At 41.4% G+C, this 13,321-nt stretch overlaps 1 protein-coding gene across 3 annotated transcripts in view; it reads right to left on the bottom strand.

Moving 5' to 3' along the window:
- The window catches only part of OSBPL6 (oxysterol binding protein like 6), a 247,104-nt gene that overhangs the window by 229,112 nt on the left and 4,671 nt on the right, over positions 1–13,321 (bottom strand). For all 3 annotated transcript variants that reach the window (XM_074967668.1, XM_074967670.1, XM_074967671.1), the window contains exon 2: positions 5,566–5,656. The gene's annotated coding sequence lies outside the window, so the exon portion shown is untranslated. The remainder of the gene's footprint in view (positions 1–5,565; positions 5,657–13,321) is intronic.

Here is a 13,321-nt window from a genome sequence, read left to right as displayed (position 1 = left end):
ACAAAGTCGGTTTTCTCAAGTACAAACATTTTTCAATAGTGGAACCTGGACTGGGGTGCCCTTGGTCACCCCTCTCTCTGTTCCCCAGAGGTCAGCTGTATGGCTGCTCCCCTCAGGGAAGTCAGTTACACAGTTCTCTGTTAAAACCTGAGCCACCAGTGAGGCACCTAGGAGTGCAGATGCAGATCCAGCAAATTTCTCCTGGGAAAACCCTCTCCTGTAATAAGTGGGGAGACACTCCTATACTCCCCCACATTCCTTCTTACATCTTTCTCCGGGCCACCCTCTAAGGCACACACCTGTGTTCTCTAGAGCGGAATCTGCCCCCTGTTCAGCCGTGGGCTCACAGCTAACAGCAGAAACAGACCCTTCACTGGTAAGCTTTGTACCCTCTTCCCTCTTTGAATTGGGTTTGCCTCCAGTCACAGAGTCCACAGAATCCTTAACCACCGCAGCGGTCCCCAGGATTCCACCCCCTTTCTCTGGGCTTTCTGCTATGACACATTTTCCCATGCATTATAGAGTGAGTTCTGTTCCTTGCTTAACTGCCACTTCCTGGCAGCCAGCAATCTGGACAGACTCCCTGCTAAAAGAAAAGGAGTACTTGTGGCACCTTAGAGACTAACAAATTTATTTGAGCGTAAGCTTTTGTGAGCTACAGCTCACTTCACTGTATGCATCCGATGAAGTGAGCTGTAACTCACGAAAGCTTATGCTCAAATAAATTTGTTAGTCTCTAAGGTGCCACAAATACTCCTTTTCTTTTTGCGGATACAGACTAACACGGCTGCTACTCTGAGACTCCCTACTGTCAGGCAAAACACTCCCATCCCCTGAGGGGAAAGCCGCATGACCGGAGCTAGTTTTACAGAACTCCACCTTTGGTAGCAAATTGCTTTGCAGGGCTGTAGAGGAATTAAAGAGACACTCTCCCATTTCCTCAGCAGTTTCTGTAGCTTTGCTCCTTCACACTGGGGTTCAGCACAAGATTCCTCCTGGCTTCTGATAGACCCCTGGACAGCCCTAGCCACATTAAAAAAGTAATTCGCCAAAAGATTTTGTGTAGGATTCTGAGGGACTGCAGCAATGGTTTTTCAGCTTGCAAATCCCCAGTTTCCATGTGCACTCTAGCCAAAGGCACAAGGATTTTGAGACCTCCTACTAACAAAAGCTCTGCCATCTGGTCTTGGCAGTATGTCCTTCTCCTGAACCAGGTCTATCCTGACCACAGAGATTTCTGCACCAGTATCTCTCCATGCAGGGAGTTCCTTGCCATTTATTCTGATAGCCTTCATGTGCTTACTGCCTGGCTGTGCAGTGGCAACCTTTACAAATTCTATGTGATAAGTGGCAACTGCCTGAGGTGCCTCTGTACTCTGGGTAACAGCATTTCCATGAGTTGGCTGCTGCCTGTTCCCACTCAGCACAAGGCATTTATTCCTCAGGTGCTCAGTGGAATTACGATAGCAGCTTCTGGACTCTTCTGCTTTTACAGGAGATTTGGGACAAGGACTGGAGGAATGAACTTGGGGAAAGTGAGCATCCAGCCTCCCATCCACCTTCCTTCATCCCAGGGGTAAAATGGGGACCTTTAACCCCTCTGCCTGTGATTTATTCCTACTAGGTACTTGGGATTGCTCAAATTTATCAGCATAAACTGCAAGTTCATTGGCTGTTTCCACCTTTGAATCCCATAAACACTGCTTTACATCATCATTAGACATATTCAGGAACTGTTCCTGAGCAACCAAATCACACATTCCTTCAAAGTTTATAATACCTTTTCCCCTCACCCACTTATCCAGTAGCTCTCTCATTTGCTTCACATAAGCCACATTATTTAATCCAGCCCCTCTCTTAAGGCTTCTAAATTTTACTCTAAAAGTGTGTTTTACTGGTGTAATCTGAAACTGTTTCAAAACCAATTCCTTAAATTTACCATAATTGGAAGCATCACCCTTTGGCATCTTATTGAATATGTCCAAAGCTCTCCCAGTCAATTTTGCACCCAAAGTGGTCATCTTTTGATCATCAGGAATTGCATGGAGCAGGCACAGCCTCTCAAAAGGTGATGAAGTATTTAGCAATATCACCAGATTCACTATATGGTGGATGTAACTGCTCCCACTTGTGGACTTTTATTTCTAAAGTGTCAGGGAGTATATTTATAACCGCTGTGCCAAGCCTCCACAAGACAAGGACCATGCTATACTTTAACACCAACACTCAGCCACAAGTTATGGCAAACATCCAACAGGACCATTCTTTGTTGCTGGATCTACCAGAAAGCTTGTAGTTGTTTAAAATTAGTTAACTATATAAAAAAAATGATTTTCTAAGTGCGTCTTCCCAACAATCTAACACGTCTTATAGGAGATCAGAAATAAGGTGCCTCGCTTCCTGGTTTGCCAGTGGCTAGAAAAGCCACACCACCTTTTCACTACCCTTTCACCATTGAAAAAAGAACAGGAGTACTCGTGGCACCTTGGAGACTAACAAATGTATTTGAGCATAAGCTTTCGTGGCCTACAGCCCACATCATTGGATGCATGCAGTGGAAAACACAGTAGAACGATTTTATATACACAGAGAACATGAAACAATGGGTGTTACCATACACACTATAACGAGAGTGATCAGTTAAGGTGAGCTATTACCAGCAGGAGAGGAAAAAAAACTTTTTGTAGTGATAATCAAGATGGACCATTTCCAGCAGTTGACAAGAACATGTGAGGAACGGGGGGGCAGGGGGGAATAGTTTTACTTTGTATAAGGACACATCCACTCCCAGTCTTTATTCAAGCCTAACTTAATGGTGTCCAGTTTGGAAATTAATTCCAATTCAGCAGTCTCTCACTGGGGTCTGTTTTTGAAGTTTTTTTATTGCAATATTGCAACTTTTAGGTCTGTAATCGAGTGACCAAAGAGATTGAAGTGTTCTCCGACTGGTTTTTGAATGTTATAATTCTTGACGTCTGATTGTGTCCATTTATTCTTTTACGTAGAGACTGTCCAGTTTGGCCAATGTACATGGCAGAGGGGCATTGCTGGCACATGATGGCATATATCACATTGGTAGATGTGCAGGTGAACAAGCCTCTGATATCGTGGGTGATGTGATCAGGCCCTATGATGGTGTCCCCTGAATAGATGTGTGCATAACTGTGTTCTGCCATATAGTTTATCAAAGAATTACCTGTGTAATTCCCATTACTATTAATAAAAATTACATGTAAAAATCCCAATACAATTACTGCATAAAGCAATTATTTTGGAATACAATACTGGAAATATTCTCTCCAAATTTTATAAAAGACTAAAAAATGTCCAGAGTCATTATTAAAAATGCATTCCATACCATGCCACCCAGCATTGCTGTATGAATAAGTAGTAACTGGTTTTCAAATTTTAGTAAAAATATTTTAATGAAATTTTTCACCGTTATGCTACCCGCTCCAATTTTATGCTACTTGTTCAGTTTTATGCTACTTGTGAGCTGAAGACTTTTCTCTCCCCATCTTTTAGCATTACATATGTAGAGTCCTGCAAATCCCGGATATCCACTTCACATCCACGGATGCGGATATCTGCGAACCATTTTTGCAGTTAGTAGATCAGATACAGATACAACCTCGCAGGGCTCTACTCACTGGAGGCGCCTGGCCTGCAGCGTCCAGCTCAGGCAGTCTGGGGGGCTCAGCACGCTCAGAGCTGGCAGCCAGTGGCTGGGCAGCAGGCCAGAGTCGGGACTGTCCAGCACCCACTCACCGCACCACTTCCTGTCCAACAGCTCGGCCCCTCGGGCAGCGCCAGCATCCCTACCATGGCCTGGCCAGGCAGCACTAGCCGTGCTCCCAGTCCTGGGCTCGCCAGTTCCTGGGCAGCAGGGCCCGCCCCCCGCCACAGATATTAGAGTAGGCGGGGCCCTGGCGCCCCCATTCCTTCACTTCACTGTGATGAAAAACGCACTGCTGCTGCCGTGTGCCATCGCTCGCGAGCCCTCAGGAGCAGCACGTAATGCGACACCCCTTCCCCCCAGCCTTCCCCAATGCTGTCCCTTCTCCTCAAGACCCCATCCTCACGCTGCCTCTTCTCTGCAAGACCCCACCTCCCCACTCACTCCCTTCCCCCACTCCCCCTGCTAGCCCTTGTGAGATGACTTGCTGCTGCGGGCGCAGATGCGGATACAGGTAAAACACAGCTAGCGGATCGCAGGTTGGATCGCGGGTTGACCCTGGTGGATGTGCATCGGATGCAGATCCACATTTTTGTATCTGCACAGGGCTCTATACATATGGGACTCACCAGTGTTCTTTTGAGATCTGTAAGTCCTGCCCGAGAGGAGGAGCATAAGATGAGTTCAGCACATTACACAGGTGTTGAAGATGGTCAGAGAGAGAACCTGAGAAACACACAACTCTTGTGTGTGTAATCATGTTTTATTGTACAGAATTCAGTAATAAACAGGATCTGAATGCCAAGACTGTAACTATGTGTGTAGAAGAACTGCTACTCCAGTATGTGAAAAACAAAATTATGCAAAAACAAAAAGAAATTGAGACCTCTCTCCTCTGTGGAACTGACACATTTATTGACTCTAGATGATTAGGTCACCTAAAGACCTGTATGTGACACTAATGGTAAACCCTCCTGAGGGTTTTCACAACAATTTTTGAAGACGGGTGTCTCCTCAGCATGTACACAAGAGAAAGAGAGGGAGGTGCAATGTACTTTTACAGCCCAGACACTGAGGCTCCTTAAGTAGTAAATGATCACTTTAATCTAAACTGATCAAATACTTAACTCTGCTGTTTGGTAGGGCGATATACTTATGAGGATTAAGTGAATAATTTTGGAAACATACAATTTAACCTTGTTTGCTAATGAACTTTTGATATGCCGGGATGCAACTTTTGAATGTTTCAGTGATCCAATAAATTACCATATGGAGTTTCTAATTTATACAAATAATTGATTCATTAATCAATCACCTCATAATCTATAAAATGTAAAGAAATTCTTTATACTACAATCTAAACAATCCCACTCAGTGGGAAAGTGCATACAAAAGTACCTCTGAAGTATTATTATATAGCTTAGTCGGCTCTAGTACTGAATTTGTGGTTGCTTGGAGAGGGTTGTTTTAATCATTCTCCCTTCAGTCAGTTTACAAAAACATAAGGAATGTGTGACCAACTCTTCAAAACTGCCATTAAAATCAAAGGATGTTTTGCTTAAGCAACGACTGCAGAATTGACCCCTAACACTTCATCCAGTTTGTGATTATTTTTGTACACAACACCCAAAAGCTTACTACCCAACAAATAAAAGACCATGATCTGAGGATTTCAATAGCTCAGACATAGGTGAGAGGTTTATTGCAGGAGTGGGTGGGTGAGATTTGGTGGCCTACATTGTGCAGAAGGTCAGATTAGATGATCATAATGGTCCCTTCTGACCTTAATATCCTTGAATCTATTAAAAAGACCTGCCCTTGCCCCAATGATTTCATAATCTCAGGCCCCAGTCCTGCAAACATTTACATATTTGCTTAACTTTACTCACATGAGCAGTTCAACTGAAGTGTCTGCGGGATCAGATCCTAAGGTCCCTCCTACCATGTATGTGATCCATCAGTGTACTGCAAGATCTGGGCCTAAATTTAAAGAAGACAGTAGGAATGAGCATAATAATAGGAGAAGGGGGAAAGAGGACAAGGAAAACTATAACAAAGATAAACACAGTTACTCATATTGGTTATGTGTACATCTCAGTGATTCCATTAAAGTTTTGTTTATAATGGATTTCTATATAATAAAATATCTTTCAGAGTCTGCATATATTTCAAGCTGAATTTTATCAATTGTTTTGAATACTAGCCATTATTTCTTATCTAATTTGTCAACAAGTGCAGATATTTGGAAATTTCTTAAGCAAATGAGAATTAAGATTATCTGAATGACTTTAAGTACAAACAGCTAAAAGATCTTTTTTGCAGACAGCAAGTAACTGCAGTCCATAAACAGATTCATTTAAGGTTTTGTTTTTGAAATACCTCATCACACCCTTTTGACACATTTTTAGATTCTAATTAACCAAGATCATTTTTAGAAGTACACAATAAGAGGTGCAAATTCAAGATACCTGCAGCATATACGGCAATTTGTTTCAGCCAACTTTTCAACGTGGTAAAGCTGCCAGAAACATTGGAATATATGAAATGGAATAAAACTGTCATACCACCCACAAACACATTATCACTTCCCAGCATAAAACTCACATCTCTTACAACTTATAAAATGTCCACAACTCAAATGAAATGAGAGGAGAACAAATAAAAGAAAGAAAACTGTACAGCAACCACTGAAAACATGTTCTGATGCCAAGAAACAGCACTTGCTTTACTGTGAGATACTATGGACTTTTACAATAGTGTTAAGAGTCTGAGTTACACCAACTAATGCTAAAAAATCCAAAGTTAAAATAGACACTCCGAGCCAGATCCAAAGCTGCTGTAAAAAAAGTATAATTCTGTTAGCCTTTCTGGAGTTACACACCAATTTAGGACAACTGAAGATTTGGCCTACCATCTTTAATTCACCTCACTATATATTAATCCTGGGGGCATTTTGTGCCAAAAAATAAAAATTCTGTGCCAAAAAAATAAAAATTATCCACACTATTTTAAAATTCTGCCAGTTTTATTTGTCAACAAATAAATGCAGAGGCTCCAGCATGGCAGTGGGGAGCACAGGCCACTGGCTGCACAAAGGTGGGAGATCACCCTGCAGCCTCCCCACCCCAGGAACACGGACTCAGTGGTGAAGCTGCATCCAACCCTGACACAGCACAAGGCCTGGACCTGCCCCTGAAACACCCTGGGTGCAGGCAGCTCAGTGTGGGGTCTAGGTGTGGGGGGATCTGGATGCACAGAGGCTTATTGGGTGGGGTCCAGGTGCAAGGGCAAGGAGACTCTGCCAGGGCTTCCAGGTGAAAGTGACTGGGGATCAGCAGAGGGATCTGAGTGCTGGGGGAGTGGGGCTTGGTGGGGTAGGGTTCTGGGTGCAGCTAACTGGGGGTCAGTGGTGTGGGGGTCTGGATTTGGGGGCTCAGGGTGGTGCAGGGGGTGGGGCGGGGCTTGTTGGGGGGCGGTCTGGGTACAGGGGTGGGGGCCTGGAGTGCAGGGTGCTCCAGAGGAGGGGCTGAGGTTCAATGGGGTGGGGTTCGGGTACGGAGGGCTGGAGGTTCCGGATGTACCAGGTGAGTCTTGGGGGGCAGTGTCTGGGTACGGGAGGTCCAGATGCATGGGGGCTGGATGGATAGGGGAGCAGCTCCCTATACCGTGACCCCTCACCCCGCAGCTGAGGAGCAATGGGGGCAGGAAGCAGGGGAAGACGCTGAGCTTCCTGCAGCTGGTGGAGGTTTCTGGGGGTGGGTCTGACACAGCCCCAGCCACTCCTTGCAGGGGAAGAGGAAGTCCCATCCTCCTGCCTCCAGCCCAGCTGGGACTCGCAGCTAATCCTGGCTCAGGGTAGGAGGCACTGGCTGGGTATCCCCAGCCTAGCAGTGATTTACCTCTCAGTGGCTGCTCCAGGTGCCTGAAAAAAATGTACCTGTGCAGCTAGGGAGTGGTGCGTGACTCTGCTCTTGCAGCTTCCCTTTGCTTCCCTGTCAGAAAGTCATTTTTCTGCAGGGAAGCAAAGAAATCTGCGGGGGACATGAATTCTGTGCATGCACAGTGGCGTAGAATTCCACCAGGAGTAATATATTATATAAAAGGCATATAAGTTGAGAAGTGTTTTTATTTTATTTTTCTGAGTTTGGGTTCATTATGACCTATATCAGATCCTTATTATTATTTGCAAACAGTTTTTATATCCTATTTCCTTATTATTTCTGCCATGTAATTATGCACCCAGGATGTGTGGTATCCGTAAGTATAGTAAATAAATAATGCTTATTAAACCAGGTCCTAATTAATTGCCAAAATATTTATTTTTAGTAGATGCTGTTTATACAAAGACCTTTTCTTATATTTAGTGCCTTAAAATGACTAAATCTGTTTTTAATTAGGTGAAATTCAGTGAAGTCAACGGCAAAGCTCCCATTCACATCAATGGTCCCAGGATTTCACCACTTATGTCCGAAGTGGATCTTAGAATAAGTTTTTACAACCATGCTTATAAAAGGCCTAAAACATTGACCAATTCTTCATGCTACCACATAAATAAGTTAGCCTGCATGTTCTCATCGGGAATTTTATTCACAAATAGAAAAAAATAAATCCAACATTGAGAAGATAATGGACCGTGTACTAAAAAGTAGTATGGTTTATAGAGAATGGATCGTGCTAGACAACTTGATTTCTTTTTTGACATAACTACACAATTAGAGCCACTCTCTTAATTCAAATCCCTCCTTAAAGGGTCTCTGTAAACTTAATTTTTCCACAAATTGACACATTTCAATTATTTTAGTTTCTAATAAAGTACCTTTAAACAGGATGTCATTATATTTTTAGTAATTCTTTATAAATCCTGTTCAGAGTTTTTCTGCTCCCCTGTTGATGTTTATAAGGATCTTTTTAGCAAATGAGAAAATGATTATACAGAGTAACAGTGAAACCGAATTATAAACAAAATGCTACCAAATGTACAAAGTAAATAAACTAAAAAGAGTGGGAAATTATTATTTCCCCACTAACATTTTTCATAATCTTAAGTATTACGTGTAAATGTAGTAGGTACAAAATAAATGATAATACTACTAGTGGATTATTAGAATGCAGTAGTTAATATATTTAAGTAAAGAATAGTATATCTCAGCGGTTCTCAAACTTTTGTACTGGTGACCCCTTTCACACAGCAAGCCTCTGAGTGCAACCCCCCCGCTTATAAATTAAAAACAGTTTTTTATATTTAAACACTATTATAAATGCTGGAGGCAAAGTTGGGTGGAGGCTAACAACTCGCGACCCCCCATGTAATAACCTCACGACCCCCTGAGGGGTCCAGTTTGAGAACCCCTGGTATATCTTATCCATTTTTTTTAAATTAATGCAAGCTCGTTGTAGTAGGAACATTGGCTGAAGGCCAATAAAGAGTAATGTAAAGTGGTAATATATCTAATTGGGGGGAGTGCAGTAGAGATTGGTATTTGATCTTATTTAGCATCTCTATTTATGATGATCTGAAGGAAGGAGTTAACAACTTCAGAGGATATTAAATTAAGAAGAGTGGCAAACCCCAAACCACACCTCCCAAAGGAAGACAAAACAGTTTTAAATAAGGGGGAGAAACCTGGAAAACAATTATGCCAGAAGAGATGTGCGGTGACAGTAGACAGCAAGTTATAAGTGAATATGCAATATGAGATGGCAGCTATAAAGGCCATGGCAATTTTGAACTGCATAGTCACAGGCATTACATCACATAGCAGGAATATAACAGTCCCTCTGTAAACTGAATTCATACACTGAATAACACTCTTGAAGAATGTAAACACCAAGTAGGGAGAGTAATTATTTAGAATCGTAAAGGAGCTCCAACTAGGAACAACAAGAGGAAATTAGAAAGGGTTGAATATCACAAAGGTTCCTTGCAGTGAGTTCTCTTATAAGCCGTGGAAAAGCCTTGAGAGAAGCAAGAGGTGGCATTCATATTTGGGACTTTTAAAACTGGAGTGAACAAAATTAGAAAAGGTACTGTAGGCTTTTGAAAAGGATCAAGCAATTAACAAAATCCCATCCACCACCTCCTTCACCTAAATGACATCTACATTACTGTTCCATGAATCTGATAAACTCAGGAAAATAGTCCAAAATAAATAAAATCATGACGTGGAATTTGTGAACTTGAAAGCCATAGATTCTGCTTCCTCCTATTGCAAGTACACTATTAGTAATAGAAATAAACATTTAAAACTGGTAGTGCATATTTTTTCTTTCCACAGGTGGATGGACAGCAGCCATTATGCATATACAAGTTGTCTCCTTTGCATTCATTCTGGCAACTGAGTAGAGCGAACAACCATTTTACAAATTTCAAAAGCAGGTTTTGAATCACTGGAGGGAGGAAATAGGAATCAGCTGGTACTAACTAACCTTGTATCATAGCTGCAGCTTAAAATTATTTCTATATCCCTAAACTCAATTATAATACATACGTAGGCAGATTTATCAAAGTCTTGTGAATGTCTCAGGGTTAGCCAGTTCGACTGATTCTAACCCTAATCTTTTGATTAGATTTCAGTCTATCCTAGTAGTCCTGAAGTTACATTTAATGAGAAAATGTAACAAGACCAGTATTAATTAGAGGAATACAACAGAAGTCCCTCTTCTCTTTTTTCTTTAGAAGAATCTTACACAACTGTTTGTAGTGGTCACGAGTTTGGGCTTCAACTCCACTGTATAATGTGCAATTGCTACTGAATTATGTCTCCAAAAACTCATAGTAAAAAAGATACATTTTTTGCATTATGTATCACTTCTGCAAATGACATGCTGTATATAGTCAAAGTGGTAACAGAGCAGTGATTTTACATGCGGATTACATCAGCAACAGTAGCAGAGACCGAGAGAAGCCTGCTACATTAAACTGTCATTTGTGTCTGTACATACAGGGTAAGTGTCTGTGCGATTTGCATAGTCAGATAGATGCAGTGTAGAGCCTTAGACTGTTACAGAAATGCTACAATTTTCAATCAGAGAACAGCCTGGTTTTGATCATGTCCTTCGCACCAAAGAAAACTAAAAGAGGTTGGCAGCTAATACCAAGCTACAATCAGCAGGAGTTATGCCTGAAAGAAGCAGAGGTCTCAGATATAAATGAATTTGGAAAGTTAGACTTCATTTAGCTGAAAGGAACAGAGAAATGAAAAGAAGTGGGATCTCAAGCTGGAAAAACCATTACATTAAGCATACGGAATTTCTGAAAGTATGGAACCAGTCTTCCAACAGTGATGGTATTGTGGATCAGAATCATTGTGTGATTTCACCTGTTTCTGTATTTCATATTGAGCCCTTATTTCTGTTTTTATTGACTGTGATATTTTAATTTCTTTTGGAATATTTGTAAAAAAGCAAAAACAAGGACGTAGGCATCTTTTGAAAAAAATGTTTATATAATAAAACATAGATTAATAAACAAAAAACACAGACCCGATGTAAGCAAAACACAGTTACTCTCCTTGAGGATAGATATGTGATGCTAGCACATCACACCTTGACCCTAACTATTGGGTCCTCACCAATGTCAGCTAGAGCTGTGTTCTCAATGACAGTCAGATTCCAACTAACTGCTTTACATCTAAACTCCCACCTTTTATCTATTGCCTTTACCACACCACTGGTCACCTTCTCTGGCAGCTGGCCCATCAGCTGCTATTGTATGGAGACCATTTTGGATCTGCAGATTGTACCTTCTTTTCTTGTATCTAGTACATTTTTGTTAATTTCTATACCCCCTATCTCCATGGTTTTAGCTTTCTTGTTTCCCGTGCTGCTAGCCACCCTAACTGGCAGTAATCTGATAGCTAGACTCATGGAAAATCAGCTTCCACCTGCCATTTTGCTAGGGTTCCCCTCCTCAGGGCTCAAAACTGGAGAAGCTTTTATTGTGCAGGTGAAAACCCAGACCTCAGCACAGCCTGATTAGTGCCATTCTCCTGAGAAAGAAGAGCAAGCCATTCTCTATCTGAATCCTTTTCTCTCACACCTGAGGTAGTACATCATCCTCAAAGTAGCACCATTACCTTCATGTGAGATGGAATTTTACTCACTACAGTATTTTGGGGAAGGAGTAGGAGGGGAAGCAGGGACTGTGAATTGTTTGTGTGAATGAGATCATAGGGATTCATAAACTAACTATTCAGTCATCCCTAAATAAGTCAGGGAAAAGAGTTCTCATGCACCTGCTAGGTCATCTTTTCCTCCTCACATTCCCCATGCCCCACTCTCTAAAGGCCAAATTCAGACACCAGCTACCAGATATGAGAGATGGAGTCCCTAAGCAGTGCCCAGGGACAGCACTCTGGTAGGAATACCAACACTCTCCAGCTGAGGATGACAAGAGGGCTGAGTTTCTCACCAGGGCAATATCTGCCTCTGGTTATTAAATTTATTCCTCTAGCTAGCAGGGCCTGATTCAAGCCCCAATCATAATATTCTGTATAACATCAGTTACTTTAAGAAGGCTTAAGTCTTCCCGCTCTGGTTAGAGGTCTTACTTAATTCACATTTTATTTTTATCTTACTATAAGTTAAAATATATATTATTTCTTCAGGAAACAAAATTAATTTTGTGTTGAAAAAAATAGTAATTTCTTAAGATGTAAAATAAACCTAGCTCTAGAGAATTGAAAACAAGAGGCAAATAATTGAATCTGGTTTCTAAAACTACAGCTATTCTATTTGCTACATTGGGGCACTTCTAAAAGGTTGTTATACAAATCCTCCTGATCTTTAATAAAATATAATTGTAATTTCCTCACAGGACTTGAGCTTCACGTTAAAGATAAGAGGTTAACTTTCTGGTGGTTTTTAAAGCTGAACCTTCCAATTCCCTCCCTGCTCTCATTTTCTCTGTTAGTAGCAATAAGGCTTTAAACTTTAGATCTCAAGCAAGAAAGTTTTTAGAAACTGAAAGAGAGGGGCCCTGAAACTCACCAGCTCCATCTGGACAGTCACTTTGCCCAAGCTTTCCTCCAAAGCCCTGTCCTTAACAGTATTTGACCTGTTGAAGTCTTTTTCCTGAAAGCTTCCTCTGCCTTTAATTTTATCTAATAGTGCACAAAAAAAGTAAGGTATATGGGACTTGTTTTTAATTGGCTATTGGGGAACTCACATTGAGATCATTTGATAACCTTCCCTTAATCCTTCCCTCAAAGAGAAACTTCAAAACCCATTCCCTTCAGACCCTTGCTGCTGCCATCACTGTAACAAACCTCCCTAGTGGAGGAACATAACAGAATTTCCATTCACCAGTATTGATGAACTAGTATATAGTAATGAGTCACAACTGCCTCAAAGTCTATATGGAAGGTAGCTGGACATTGCAAGTTCATATTTACAAACTGGAAAATTATCCCAATCTGAAGATAGTACAATTAAATGCAAATCTTAAGGAAACTGTTAATAAAAAAAATCAGATTTCTGTAACTTCTAATAGTGTTTTTCATTTTTGTCTAACCATAGTCACCATCAAACCCACATTCTGAATTGTCAATAATTCAACACTATTACAGCCCCTGTGCACATGTATTTAGGTTTGCACACTGATGTAGGACCTTTGCTACGAGCTTAGTGGACTAGAACCTTGCTGTA

Source organism: Natator depressus, chromosome 11, assembly GCF_965152275.1.
Source record: "Natator depressus isolate rNatDep1 chromosome 11, rNatDep2.hap1, whole genome shotgun sequence".
Lineage (NCBI taxonomy): Eukaryota > Metazoa > Chordata > Testudines > Cheloniidae > Natator > Natator depressus.
The sequence above is the reverse complement of the archived record's forward strand: the minus strand, read 5'-3'. Positions and strand labels throughout refer to the sequence as shown.